Source organism: Microtus oregoni, unplaced genomic scaffold (genome assembly GCF_018167655.1).
Source record: "Microtus oregoni isolate MIOR12 unplaced genomic scaffold, Mior012 000053F_ref0000044, whole genome shotgun sequence".
Lineage (NCBI taxonomy): Eukaryota > Metazoa > Chordata > Mammalia > Rodentia > Cricetidae > Microtus > Microtus oregoni.
In genome coordinates, this window is record NW_024543829.1 from 6,031,925 (window position 1) to 6,044,875 (window position 12,951).

At 40.0% G+C, this 12,951-nt stretch overlaps 1 long non-coding RNA gene across 1 annotated transcript in view; it reads right to left on the reverse strand.

The window, feature by feature from the left end:
- Positions 1-11,640, reverse strand: part of LOC121437639 — a 111,245-nt gene extending 99,605 nt beyond the window's left edge. The window contains exon 1 of the long non-coding RNA XR_005972990.1: positions 11,587-11,640. This is a non-coding gene — a long non-coding RNA (uncharacterized LOC121437639). The remainder of the gene's footprint in view (positions 1-11,586) is intronic.
- Between the last annotated feature and the right edge of the window lie 1,311 nt (positions 11,641-12,951).

The window sequence follows — 12,951 nt, forward strand, 5'->3', positions numbered from 1 at the left end:
TATCATTAGGCATCATGATGTTGACTTTTTGTCTCTAATTATGTTTATTTTTTTTCCTAGGACTCTGGGCCTTCTAACCTCTGGTTCCTAGTACTTTATGCAATGTCAGGGGTACACTCACTATGTGTCATAGGTCTCAGGCTAGACCAGGCATTGGTTGGCCACTCTTACAATCTCTATGCCACCATTACCCCAGAACAACCCATAGGTAGGAAGGATTGTAGATCCAAGGTTGTGTCCCAACCTGAGGTGCTATGAATAGCTGATGGCTTCTGGGAAAAGAAGAGTCAGTTTCCTTTAAAGTGTTAGAAGTAGGGAGGTTATCATTTATGCAATATCTATACTTAATGTTTTCTGAAACAAGGACTTCTCTATGACTATAATCAACCCAAGGGACCCCAAAACATTACAAGCTATTTCTCAAGGCTATTGGTTATCCTCCAAAACCTGATGTTAATGTCCTATTCCCTAAGACACAACATACATATGACATCAAACATAGAGATCCAGCTAAAGTTCGACTAGAATATTCATGCATTCATGCCTACTGACTAGCATTCATCATACTGAAAAGTACCTGCACACTGCTGGAGGAGAAAAATCATCTTCAATACGATATACAGCTACAAATCATATGGCCTACAGAAGTGACCTGTCTGTGAGATGTATTTGCAACAGTGGCACAGATGTTATGGGAGTAATAGCACACTCTTTAAAAATCAGATTCAAGGCCATGTAGATAATAAACATATCTGTTGCTGTAAAAGTAGACAAGAACCTAAGGTTAGATAGGTCATTGGTCTTTTGGGAGAACCTACTACTACTATGATGTTAAGGGAACATAGCTAGAAAATGACTTCTGGTGACATATTGCTGTGCCCATACATGAATCAGTGCATTGTCAATCCTTGTCAGAGAAGCTTTGTCTTGTATTGTTATTATTAACACAGAGACACACAGATTGTCAATGTGCAGAGTCTGAGACTTTGGAGCACTCTACCCTCCATGAGATGTCCTTACAAACTCCTTCCCTCAAAGCTAATAGATATATATGGAAAAGGAAGTAAGAGCATTGTAAGAGCCAGGGGTGATGGATGATCCCAAGGAAATAGTGTCATCCAGACACAACAGGACTGATACATGTATGAACTCACATCGATTGTGAAAGCACACACAGGACATGCACAAGTCCAAACCAGGCAAAATCCCAGCATAGAAAACGGTAAATGAAAACTATTTCCTACCGCTAACAAGGAAGGCTTTTGCAATTGATAACTGTTGGGAAGAGGAAAATAAGTCCTTTCTAAAGGAGTGTCACTGGGAATATCAACCACACTCCAGGGCAGGGTCCATGCCAAAGAACAGTTGAACAATACAAAGTGGACTCCATAGCTTTTGTTTTGTTTCACTATTTTTTGTCTTTATATTTTTCTTTTTATATACAAAGAACATGAAGTTGAGGGGATGAGGGTGAGGAGGATCTGGGAGGAGCTGGGAGATGGAAAGAATATGTTCAAAATACATTGTATGTAAAATTAAATGAAAATAAAATTTGCTTATAAAATTTTATTTAAGTGGACCCTGTAAGTTGTACCTCACATGCCATTTATCAGACTATTAGTTGACAGATATTTGAGTTTTTCCATTTGTGGGCTATCATGAGTCATACTGCTATGGAAATTCCTAAAATGTTTTGATAAAGATGCATAGTTTCATTTCCCTTGGGTCTATCCCTTGGAGTAGACTTTCTGGTTAATGTGTAGCTCCATGCTTCACTTTTTAAGGAACTGCCATCTTCTTTTCTATTTTTCTTCCCTCCCAGAAAATAATATCATGACAATTTCAGGTAAATGGATAGAACAAGCAAATGTTACACTGAGCGAGGCAATCCAGATCCAGAGAGGCAAACACCACATGTTATCTCTTATTTGTAGTTCCTGACCTGAAGCTGTAGATGTGAGAATATCATTCTGGGTAACCCACAGCTCTAGGGAGATTAGCAGGATGCAGGTGTTAAGAAGAGTTAAATAAGAAAGAGAGCAGTTGAGTTCTTTAATTGATAGTTCTGAAAGGCACTATTCAATTTTTAAGGGAGAAAATTAATCAATAGTTCTACAAAGCTGTGATGTCTATGAACCACAACAATAATCAGCGAAGGTGTAGTAGCAGCATGTATTCCTTGGGGTAGCCATCTAATTGGATAGAATGCCCACTCAATAGGAGGGAGTCCATATCTTTGCTACAAACCTAGCCAACTATTCCTGGCTGTTGAAACCATGTAACCTAGAGGAGAAACTCCCACTGCCAATTTCCTAAATCAATATAATTTCTAACTGCACTTTAAATACATCTACACAGAGTAAGCGTGGCTACCACTTTTCATCAAAGGAGCTTCTTTTTTTGGTAGGCAGATACCACCACAGACCCACAAATGATAAAAAGGCAGGGAACAGCTGACCTTGGTGACCCAGCCCCATGCACATACATCTACATCAAAAACCCTACACCTAAGGCTTAGGGAATATCTCAGAAGAATGTATAGATTGACAGAACCAACAGACCAGGATATCAGCTGTGAGATAGAGTCCTCTATATATGACAAGGAAGTCACACTCAAAAAATATCAACAATATGGCTGTCTAAGCAAGACCTGGCATGCCAGTATGGTTTGAAGAAGTATTATAAGACCCTAGTCATAGATGAAGACCTCCATGAAATGAATGACTGCTGGAAAGGGGAGAATCAGTGTGCCCCAGGGATAAGCCTCCCATTTGGGTATCCAAGACCAAGTCCTACAAACACATACATATAAGTGACACTGCATGGACTCTTCCAGCTGTGTGTGTGTGTGTGTGTTTGTGTGTGTGTTTGCACGAGTGTGTGCATGCACGTGTGGGTGTGTTTATCTAACAAGAGTAACGAAAGAAAAAGAGGACGTAAATCTGAGATGAAGTAGGAGGTGTAGTAGATGAGCTGGGGAGTAAGAGAGGAAAATAGAAGGGATATAAATAGAGTATGAAATTTTTAAAAACAAACAAACAAAAAAAAAACCCAGCTCACTCTTACTCCATGAGAATTGTCATCAATTGGCAATAGCTTCTCCGCTAGTTAGGAGCTCGGTAAGCCCTTCTCCATTCTTTGCTGGGAATCAGACTATTTCGTAAGTACTGCCTGGCAGCAGATGTCTTATATTTCTGACTCTTAAGATCCTCCCTCCTCCTCTTCAACAATGATAGCTGAGTCTTGCAAGGAGGGTGTTGAGATGGATGTCCCAATTAGAACTGAGCACATTACAGTCTCTTTTTGTTCACTGGCCATTTTTAACTCTGTCATTATCATCATCTCTGATTAGGGTTGGAATATGCCTTCATCTATAGGTATAAGGGTAAGAACTGAAGAGGAAGCTGATTTCGATGGTCCCTTAAGAGAATAATAGAGTTAATTTCTCTCCCATAACCCTGCCAGACAAGGGATTTTGGGTCATTTAACTGTGCCAGGCATAAATTCTGTTTTATGTAGTGAACCGCAAATTCAAACAACTGATTTCGACAATATTCATTCAACTATTGTACCAATGGGCACCATATCTGGACAGGCTAATCACGAGTGTAGTTCATACCTGGGTAATATTGTTGATTACTTTTTAAACCTATGGAAGCTACATGAAACCATCCAGCACTATAAAAGCTTTACTGGAGAAAAGATGCTTCCAGGTTGGTATACGAATATTTTCTCAATGTCCTACAGTTAAAGTATGCATTGCCTTCAGCAGTAGGGCCTTACTACTACATTCTGGAGAACACTATAATGTCTCATAATCTATAGGACTCCATTGACAAACAACTCAAAAAGAGGTACCCCATAACAGTTATTGGGTTTTATATTTGATGTTAACTGAGAGAAATAATGTCTTTGGGCCTGGAGCTTATTGCTTCAGCTAACGGCCAGCAAGTTCACAGATTTTGCCTGTCTCCACCTTATCCCTAGTGTTGGGATTGCAGATTCATACCACACTACCCTGCTTTTTGGGGTGCTAGGAATTAGGTCCTTTTTGTTGACTCACAAGCACTTTGCCCACTGAGTCAACGTTGGAGCATAGCTTCTTTCTGGTTAGAATTCTTTCTTTGGTTGAGTAAGACCGTATTTATTCAACTTGACTAAATGAATGGCAACTAATCTGAGGAGTTCCTTTTAGTAGGAGAGAGCAAGCCTATGTCCTCTAAAATACACACAGCATCATCAGTTCAAGATTTGAGTTCATGTCTATCTTAGACAGCATTTCTCAGCCCCTCCCCTATATGTTTCCATCTTTTTCCCTTCAAAAGAACAGATATGTTTATTCAGCTAAATTGATTATGGTTTCTATTCTCTGGACTACAAGTATTTTCATGTGGCATAAATTTATAGGTAAGTAAAAAAAAATCTATCAAGTCCAACTTCAAGTTGGATGAGCGTTGACATCATGCTGTATCATCTTTAATGGTGTGGTTAACAACAACAGAGAAGTGTGCAGTCATCAGAACACGAAACCAGTGATATAGACACATGAGTCCTGATAACTACCTTTCCACATCATCCCCCCCACCACACACACACACACACATACACACCAGGAAAATCAGGAATGTAGATTGCAAGTTAACAAATTCACATGCTTTTGATGGGACTCATGAGGAAAACGGTTTTGTTTCTTCCTTGAAATATCTGGCTGGTAATGGTTTTAACAGAAATTGTTTATCAGTTTGAGTGCTCATTTGAGTGAGAAATCAACTATAAGATAATAATTTTATCTCTTTTCTATAAAATGACATATAATCATATTAAATCCAGAAATAAGATGAAACTATGTGTTATTCCTCATTCCCATTAAACACACATCACAGACTATAATAATGTACAGCATTTTTACTGTCCTAAAGGATAAACCTTCTAACTGAAAACTCTGGTTCACATAACCTGTATTTTATTGAGGAGGCCAAGGGAGGTGTCTTAAAAGTGGAAATTCTAAGCTGACAATTTCTTCAGACTGCAGAGTAGGCTCTCTCTTCAGATGAAATAATTTTCTGAACTTTTCTGAACTTTCTGAAAAAGTATACAAAACTGTATATAATTTTGTGGTACTATCCATTCACATGAATTACAAATAAGTATATACTACAATATAATAGTCACAATAGATCACACTGCAATATGTTATAATATACATATTTTATTATAGTATACATAATATATAAAATACTCATGTACTTCTAATTAATGCCTAGTACATACACATACACACTATCTAGAATAATACTCCATAGTTTGAGAAACTTTTAAAAGAAGACAGGATTAAAATGCTGCTATTGACTAAAAATATTCCACTTGCTACTACTAATTCCTGCACACAGCTCTTTCCATTATAACTAGAGCTTAATTCTCTATTGTATATTATTATCCCATATTCACTTTGGGAATGGAGAAGAAAATCAATTGTTAATTATTATGGTCACAGTATCCAATGGATATGGCCCTCTTTACAAGCAAAACAGTAATATAAAGTGTTATTTTCTTTCAATGAATTCTACACAATGGATCCTTGATATGGGTCCCACCTCCAAGTACCCCAACATGCCAGACTACACAATCTCATTATCAGAGTGTATTTCCAATGGCTCAGAGAAAACAAAACAAACCCAGAAATTCTTATGAGCAAGAATATGAACCCAAAGGTCCTAAGTTAGCAGGGAAGATTATTTAATAAGTTTTAAATGGTTTGATGGTTTTATTAAAGGGATTTTTTTCGTGAACTTTAACATTCACTCACACATTTGGCAGTGATATATTTAAGGAAATACCTACAGATTTCATTTACAAACCAGCTATTGACAAGCCTGAGGAAAAGTAATAAAGGCCTTCAAGGGATGGGGGGCACTGTCCATCTTTTGTTATGAATATTATATGCCTGAGAGCATTTTATATGAGACACTACCGAGCAAGCTCACTTGGCCCACACATCTGTGTTCTATTGTGTTTTCCTGGATGAATCAAGGCATTCAGGGCCTATAAAAGAAGAATTCATATAAAAATGTTTGTAAGGAAGACACATTACTCTTTTTATAAGCTCATTCATTCATGATGAAGCTATTAAAAGTAGGTTCAAGTTAACAATGAAAAACAAGGCATAAATGCGTAAATATATGTGGTGGGCAGACCCAAATAGACAGGGAGGGGCTAAAGGAATGGAGACCCAGAGACTAGACAGACCATGACGATGTCCCAACGAGGACATTTGTGTAGAAATAAAGAGATGAGTATCGACACAGATGTGTCTAGGACACATGGTAAACAGCTGGCAGGCGTTCTAGTGAGGAAAGCGCTGAGGGTGTCCCAGGAACTGGCTAAAAGGAACATACAGTAAGCAACATGGAAGTTAGATCAGATTCCAAGAACTGAAATGTTAGCCTGGACCAGGGGAACTATTCACCATGGGCCAGATTCTGAAGAAATGGTGGTGATGCAATGATCCAAGCACAAAGGGCCCTCCTTCTACAAAGGTCCCAAAAAGGGCTCTCAACGTTGGGGTGATGCCAGCTTTTCCTTAGGAATGCAAGCTGAAGGGGTCATGGTATTTTCAAACCCCAGGGCTTCTCTTTTCACATGCAGTTGGCACTCTCAGCTCAACAACCCACTGGTCCTGGAAGAAGAGGGAGATTTGGTTGCACAGGTGTGCCTAAGTGAAAAAGGTGGGGTGCTGAAAATCAGGAGCCATAGACGTGTTTCTGAAGGGCCCTGGGTAAAGAACCCAGAATGTTCAGCCTGTGAGCTCAGTGTCTAAAATTAATGGCACTACATTTAGGTAGCCCAGATTCTAAGCTGCAAACACCAGACCCATGGGTTAGGAACCTCACAGTCCTGAAATTAGAGCACCCAGAGTTCAAGCTCCTATACCAGACACCTTGAGCATGTTTAAGTCGGCCGGCCCTCAGTATCATCCTAGTATTTTAGTTGTTTGAGGCAGGAGTTGAAAAGAAGGACCCAGTACATTTTCTGTCCACAGTTCTTGGGTGGTTTAACCCCTTCTTTGCTACCTCTGCCATCATTTGTCTCTTTCCAACCTACTGGAGGGTGGAAGGAAAGTCTTCTCCCCCTCATCCTCTAGATGTGGGGGCCAAGCTTGGAGGAGTAAGCAAAGAAATAGAAAGTCATCACAATGGCTTTATGGCTATAAGTTTGTATTGGGTAAGCCTGACCACTGAGTTTATCCCCAGATTCCGAAGTCAAAGTTGTGAATGTGCTATTGACAGTTGATCTCAGAGACCTCCATATATCCACTGGGGCCCACACACATCCACACAAACAGCTTGTAGTAGTTTGAATAAGAATGGCCCTGGCCTTCATATATTTGAATGCTTAGTCACCAGGGAGTGGTCCTGCTTGAGAAGGATTTGGAGGTGTGGCCTTGCTGGAGGACATGTGTCACTGGGCTTTGAGGTTTCAAAACCCCAAGGCAGACTCGGTGTCTCATTCTCTTTCTGCTGCATGTAGGTAATGATGCAGAACTCTCAACTGCCTCTCTAGCACGACAGCTGCCTGCATGCTGCCCTGTGCCCTACCACGATGATAATGGACTAAACCTGTAAAACTGTAAGCAAGCTTTAATTAAAGGCTTTCCTTCATAAAAGTTGCCTTGGTCACGGTGTCTCTTTACAGCAATAGAACACCGACTAAGACACACTTCCATACACATTCTCTCTAATACATACAGCATATATGAATGCACAATTACAGAAGGAAGGAGAAAAGAGAAAGGAAGGGAAGGAAAAAGGTAGGGGTGAGTAAAGGAAAGAATAAGGGGAAAAAGAAGGATCCTCTGTGTATCTTGATGCTTGCACACTGAAAACAAAACAAAACAAAAAACCCTGAATCAGTTAAGCCATCAAATTTCTTAAGCAATGAAACTGACAAGAAATACAACATGGGAAAATAAGACAAACAGTGAGCACATGGATTCTTTCCTTTATATGCTCACCTAATGTGCTGTACATTGTATGTAGAGTTTCATCAGAGGGGACGGGGAAATAAAAGATTACAGACCTCAGCAATGTTCCACTCTGCCTTCTATTCTGCAAACTGCCACTACTGTTAGGTAGCCAGAACTTCCCTCCTTATTCTGAGAGCAAGGAGGAAACCCCTGCAGCTTGCCCCAGGCATGCTGCTTCCATTTTCTACTCTTAGCCTGTCTTGTTTTCTCTGCTTCATCCATCTCCTCACAAAAGAGCCTAAGGCAGGTACCCTCCTGTGTACAAAGAGTCACTCTTGTGAGAGGGATGGTGATCTGGGGGAGGGGTTGCCTCCTGCACTCTCAGCCTTCACGGGTTCCCTTCTTAGATCGAAGACTCTTCTGTAAGGAAAAGCAGCTTCTACCAGGGAAGTATCTTGGGCTGCTTATTGTGACTGCAAGAAGTGGTTGATGGTTTCTGGTCTCAGTAGATCACAGAGGTGACACCCAAAGTATGTCTGATGTTGTTCACTTACTTGGGCAAGAGTTTTTAGTCTCTGGACGAAAGGCAAGTGGAAATGACAGGCATTTTTTCAAAAAATAGTTTATTAATTTGTATTGTATTGTATTTTATGTACATTAGTGTTTGGCCTGCATGTATGTCTGTATAGGGGTGTCTGGTCCCTTGGAAGAGGAATTACAGACAATTATAAGCTCCCATGTGGATGCTAGGAATTCAACCTGGGTCCTCTGAAAGAGCAGTCAGTTCTCTTAACAGTTGAGCCATCTCTCCAACCACCATGACATGCATCTTAAATGTAAACAAGATGATGCCTTCAACATTAGTCAAGTGCTCCTTTCTGCCTTCTTAAATATGAAGTTACACTCCGGTTTCCCTGGAGAATTCATTAGCTTGGCCAGGGAGCATAGACATCAGGAAGAGAAGAACATGGCAGTTTGGTCCCTGAGAGAAAAGCAGACCATGTTCGTGATATCAGAACGCACCGATTCTGCAGAGATTTCTTTCCTCTTTTAGGTAATGAAAGTAAACTCAGTGGTTGGTCGTGGTGTGCAGCACAGCTGAGTACAAAGAAGGGGATATGATCTGGGGAAAATATAAGAACCCTCAAAACTGGCCATGCTAGGAAACTTGTGGGAAGGATACAAATTGAAGTCTGAGGGAAATGGGTATCTTCTGATGTCTTTTCTGAGTGAAGAGGTGAGAACGTTCCAGTAAGGTAGAGAAGAGCTATATCTGCTTCACATTAAGGCTTCCTGAAAGAGACCATTTCTGGCACATCCCCAAGTCATCAGCTGGTATAGGTGAACATAGTGACTACCGTCATTTCGAGGATAGGCAGAGGGGTCTCCAAACTTAACCTTTGAGAAGACCCGGGGTTCTTTCAAAGAAACTGTGAATTAAGCTGAGCTTTTCTTATGAGTTTGACAAGATTGTTTTACAGCAAAGTTATAAAACAGACTGACTTTGCTGGACCACGATGAATGTAGGGTCTCTACATGGCAGAAGCCAGTGCTAATCCAGAGGTAACTCCGATTCACCCACTGAGAAAGACTTAAAATCTTGTCAGCCGTAGACCAGCTGTGAATCAAGATGACCAAGAAGAATTAGTTGCAGGAGGTATACTGCCCTTGAGTCTAGTCATAACAGACAACATCGTGCTTGGGGATGCTGCCCCTTGCTTGTTGTGTCTGGGGACCTTGACAGTTGCCATTAGTATAGCTGTGTGTGCCCTAATCCAGTAACCAAGTACTCCCAGGCTAATGTGGGTCACTAACTTAAGACACAAACCTAAGGAAAGGAAAGAATGGCAAGAAAAGCTATAAGAATGACTAAGTGTAAAGGAAGATGGAAATTTTAAATTGAACATTTGAGTTAGATATATACAACAAAGGTTTACTCTATCTTTTGATAATGATGAATTTTACAAACCCCTTATATTGAATGCTTGTATTTCTTTTCATTTTGCACTTTTCTGTACCAAAAGTACTCTGTTTGATGAGTAAACAAATATTACTACTTTAAATTTCAGTGGTTCCCAAAACCTTAAAGAATACAATATAGTATCTTAAAAGTTTTTCTGAATTACTCACCTCCCTTGCTCCTTGCTCTCGAAATAGAAATTATCTTAAGCAAGAAAAACCAAGTCCATATGGTTGAATTTCAAAATACAAAGATTTCTTTTCTTCTGTTTTTCTGTAGTGTGTGTGTGTGTGTGTGTGTGTGTGTGTGTGTGTGTGTTAGTTAAGTGGAAGCAATCACATCTCAGTTGCAAAATTCTAGCCATAAGACATTTTTAGGTCACCACACAAAGGTTCACAGAGCATGTGCCTTCCAAGAATAATCTCCCAGGGCCCCATTCTACAATAAATATTTCCCAACTTCCCTGTGCAGAAGTCACAGCTAGGCTGCACACTTGAAGGGAATTGCCTCTGCATCCCGCCAGTTTGGCAGGCTGAGAACCCTTACACAAAGAAGGTCTGTCTCTGTTTGTTTTCCTCCTTTCTGAGCAATAAGCCATAGAAAGCTCCAGAAAGGCCTGGGAAAAACATGTCAGAGACGCACTGCTCCTGTAGACACACTAATTAACAAAACACAAAGATGTGCTTCCGTGTCTTGGACAGTCTTGAGTCTGACCACTGGACCTACTGAAAACATGGACGGCTGTAACCTTACTCTAAGGAGTTGGAAGAAAAGGCCCAGAGCCTGCGCTGCAATTCCAGCTTTATCCCACAGCGAAGTTCACACACAGGCAATCAAGATTTACAGCTAATGGTCCCATTACCCAGTAGAATCTCAAGGGCTCTTACAGTTCTGGTGTCACAGAGCAAGCACCAAAAAGAAAGTCATTTGGTGTCTTTAAAATAGACATAAGATCGAAAGAGGAAACTGGATTCAATGCATTTGTGACTAAAGTGTGAGAAGCCACTCACTTCCTGAATGACATTAAATATGTCCTTTCACCTCTCTTATTTGAATTTTATACATAACTAAGACCTAGGAAGATGCTTGAAATCGTACTCTGCCTGATTTTCTGCATACTGTTCAATGGAAGGGCCTCCTGGACACCTTGGCATGAGTGCTGCTGGTCTCTATTCTGCAGGATCAAGTTAAAAAGTTGTCAGCAATAAGGACTCTGGTAAGAGATCCCAAGTGAAGTTCAGGAGATGATGAGAAGGTAAAACTGAATATTAAATCAACCAACAAGTGATGACCTAGGACAAAAATAAAAACAATATAACCCATATACAGAATGATAGGTCATTTAACGAACAGAGATACAGTCTGCCAGGTTTCTTATACCACACGAACTACCAGAATACACTCTCAAATTCAGCCTGAGAGATACTGCTGCAGCATCTGGTCTGATACTGGTTTGCTGCTGGGCAGAGTTTGAATGCAGGTATTGCCCAAACCACAACTGGTAATAAAGGTTTGGGGCCTGGAAGGAATCTGTGGGTGGAGCCTCATCTATCCCTCACAGGACCAAATGGTTCCCTGGTCACAATTCTGACACAAGGACCTTAGTGCAGAAGACCATCAGAAGCACAGCGTGGGTCAGAAGGTTGCAAACCACATGTCCTACCTTACAGACGATGACGGAGATGACTGTAAGAAGCAGGTCTCTCGGTGCATAATGAACAAGAGAACTTGGGGAATGGAGAAGACGGATAAGAAGACTATGTTGTTATCCTTGGGAATCCAGTTCATGAGAAGAAGCCCAAGACGGAAGTTAATATGAAGAGGTGGAGCAGTACCAAATGTTACGTGCTAAGAAGAGAAGTCGGGTCACTGATTTCAAAAGGAGGCAGCCTTCCTCAGAACCCAGGAGCAACCTGCTAAGAGGAAAAGGAATTTTTATGAAGATTTTCTTTCATAAAGATAATAAACTTATTGACAAAACAGCAAAATGAATATTTTTATATTATTTTCAAAACCCATTTATTGATGTATTAGATTGAGTTATCAACAAAGAAAGACATGCCATTTGGATATTTTAAGATCAAATTCATATGGGAAATAGAGGGTAAATACTTATTTTTTGCTAATAATTCAGATTTTATTATCAACCTTGAGGGAGCTGGGCTGAAGAGATTGCTTGGTGGTTAAGAACACCGGCTGCTCTTCCAGAGGATGCGGGTTCTGTTTTCAGCACCACAGTGGGGCTCACACCCCCTGTGACTCCAGTCCCAGGGCATCTGACTGTTTCTTCTGGCCTCTGTAGGCACCAGGCCTGCAGTTGGTACACAAGCATATATGCCGGGAAAGCTCCTATATATATAATAATAAAACTAAATAGAATGAAAAATACCCAGAGCTGTGACTGTTAGTACAGTTCTTAACCCGCGGCCTCCTGTGCCAAGCACTGTGTACCTGCTGCTTCAAGAGAGCTTTGGTTTTAATGCTAAAGAAAATAAGGTGCACTGAATTGGTGTTTCAAGTTAAAATTACATAGCTACGCAAATCCATCTAGGTTCATTAGCTATTTTTTGGATTTATTTTGAAAAGCAAATGTTTTGTTAGTCAAAAACCTCTCATGTTTTGTGATCTTTCTGCAAGTGATCTATGTGGTCTCAGCAAAGTACATGAAACATTGCTGTTGAAGACACATCATCAATGATATATTCAGGTAGAATGTCAAAAATAGAAATTCGGGGTTAAGAAATGTCATAAAAATATCACCAGTATTTCCTTGTGTGTGTGTGGTTTGTATATATGTATATATATACGTATATATATACATATATACATTATTATCACAGTTTCCATCGAGTATATGAAATACATGTTAATTTATTTAAATCTATTACATATGAGAAAAGAGTCTTGGATTTTACATACTTTTAACAATGGTATCTTTTATGCATTTTTTAGGTACCAGATTTTATATACGCTGAACATCCTATTTATTCAACAGTTACCTGGCAATATATAGTATAGTTTTATTGAC